Source organism: Sprattus sprattus (assembly GCF_963457725.1).
Source record: "Sprattus sprattus genome assembly, chromosome: 19".
In the NCBI taxonomy this organism is placed as follows: Eukaryota; Metazoa; Chordata; class Actinopteri; order Clupeiformes; family Clupeidae; genus Sprattus; species Sprattus sprattus.
Window position 1 is genome coordinate 28901354 of NC_137917.1, and position 2500 is coordinate 28903853.

The window sequence follows — 2500 nt, forward strand, 5'->3', positions numbered from 1 at the left end:
CAGTACTAAGTCAATGGTGGTAAACATGCCGGGGCGTCTCCTAAAAGTAACCTACTGATTAGCCAACCACGCGTTCCATCTTAATTTGTGTGACATTAACAACCCTTGACAAATGCAGTCAGGTAACACTAAACACAAAGGTGGGACTGCAGTCAGGTAACACTAAACACAAAGGTGGGACAGAGAGAGGAATGTACTTTAGTGAGACGAGAGGAACTGCACATTAGCTTGGAATGCGAGGAAAACATCACGTTCTCAGAGCTGCTATCGGGAATACTTATCTCTACTGTCCGTGACCGTCATGAGAGTTGTTGTCCGTCAAACAATCATGTTTTCTTCCTCAAAGACACAGACCAACAGCTTATTGGGAGCGAAGAGAGAACCCCCCGTGATAATGTTTTCTTTGTGATTTGAGGAGAAAAAGCACTTACCGTTAAACTTTTGCCCGGTTTTGCTTCCTTCGCTTCCGTACACACTGTGCACGCGTCTGGGACACTGTTGTTCTAATTGCGAGCAGCAGACGTTCTCGTGAGCTACTCGCAGTCCTGCCCCGCCTACTCACACGTGATTGGCGGACGTGGGTGGAATACACCATGTTGATTAGAGCAGAGACACGTCAATCAAATGCATAAACCAGGACAGTGGACTTGAACGGAAACAAAAAATTGGCAAACCACTTATGAGTCGCTTTAGAGGAAAATCTATAAATAACAGTATATATATATGTGTATGTAAATCTATAACAGTATATATATGTGTCTATATACATTCAGTTCAGTATTCAGTATATTGTAAGCAGGGGTGAAGTTAGTGGGTGGAGAACGTATTAAAGGTGGGTAAACTATATGTTCGCGGCGCGGACACGCCCTTGCCTTACCTCATATGTTATGAGCAGTGTGTGTGTGTGTGTGTGTGTGTGTGTGTGTGTGTGTGTGTGTGTGTGTGAGTGTTTCAACACGCAGACACAGTAGCCCATATACTCCAGCCTTACCCTCATGTATTTTAGTCATGTGGTTTTCACACTTAGGCAGAACTGAAAACTATGTTGCGCTAAAAAAACTTTGAAATGCCACAACTGACAACAGGACCCTGAGTTACATTTAGTGGTCCATTCTGTGCCGTAATTAATACGTTTATACTTCCATTCTGTGTCGTATTTAACACGTTAAGTCTTCCATTCGGTGTGCTGTGTTGTGCGTTTTTGTGTGTGCACTGCTGACTGTGTGTGTGTGTGTGTGTGGTGTGTGTGTGTGTGTGTGGTGTGTGGTGTGTGATGGGTGTGTATGAATGTTTGTGTGTGTGAAAGTGTAGCCAGTGGTGTAGTTCCAGCACTTTGTGTGTGTGTTTGGTATGAGTGTGTGTGTGGTGTTTGTGAGAAACTGTAGTCCACATAACCCTTTGTGTGGTGTGTGTGTGAGAGTGTTTGTTAGTGTGTGTGTGTGTGTGTATGTGTGTGTGTGTGTGTGTGTGTGTGTGTATGTGTGTGTGTGTGTGTGTGTGTGTGAGAGAGTGTGTGTGTGTGTGTGTGTATGTGTGTGTGTGTGTGTGTGTGTGTGTGTGTGTGGTGTACTTCCAGCAGGACCCACACAGAAGCAGAGGACCAGTGTACATGAGGTGTAAATATCATTTTTATATATTTCATATTCCTTCATCCAACTCCATCCACTGGAACGCATCGTGTGTGAGAGTAAGGCATCAGACAGGTGAACACTTCACATCCTCAGACAGACAGCCGTCTCACCCCTCTTACCCAGCAGACAGACAGACAGACAGACAGACAGACAGCTGTCTCACCCATCATACCCAGCAGACAGACAGACAGACAGACAGACAGACAGACAGACAGACAGACGTCTCACCCATCATACCCAGCAGACAGACAGACAGACAGACAGACAGACAGCCGTCTCACCCATCATACCCAGCAGACAGACAGACAGACAGACAGACAGGTGTCTCACTTAGGAGGTAGACATTCAGAGATTCTCTAGTAAATGACAGGTGACAGATCTCAAGACACCACTGGGATCAAAACAGCAGTCCAGAGACCTCGGGTGCAGTTCTACCCCAGGCCACAGGGAGGCGCTGTGGGAGTGCAGTTCTACCCCAGGCCACAGGGAGGCGCTGTAGGAGTGTAGTTCTACCCCAGGCCACAGGGAGGCGCTGTAGGTCAGGTCCATGAGGGTGTGCTACTTGTACACACAGTGTTAGCACAGGTTGCATATGAGGCCGACATTCAGAGTCACTGCTTGCATAAGGGATCCTACGGGGAGCGTTAAGGCATCGGACTGCATGATTGACAGCATCAGACTGCATGATTGACAGCATCAGACTGCATGATTGACAGCATCACATCATCGCATGACTGACAGCACCGGGCCGCATTGCTGACAGCATCGCATCATCTCATGATTGACAGCATCAGACTGCATGATTGACAGCATCACATCATCTCATGATTGACAGCTTATCAACTTCAATGCGTGAACATACAGCAGGT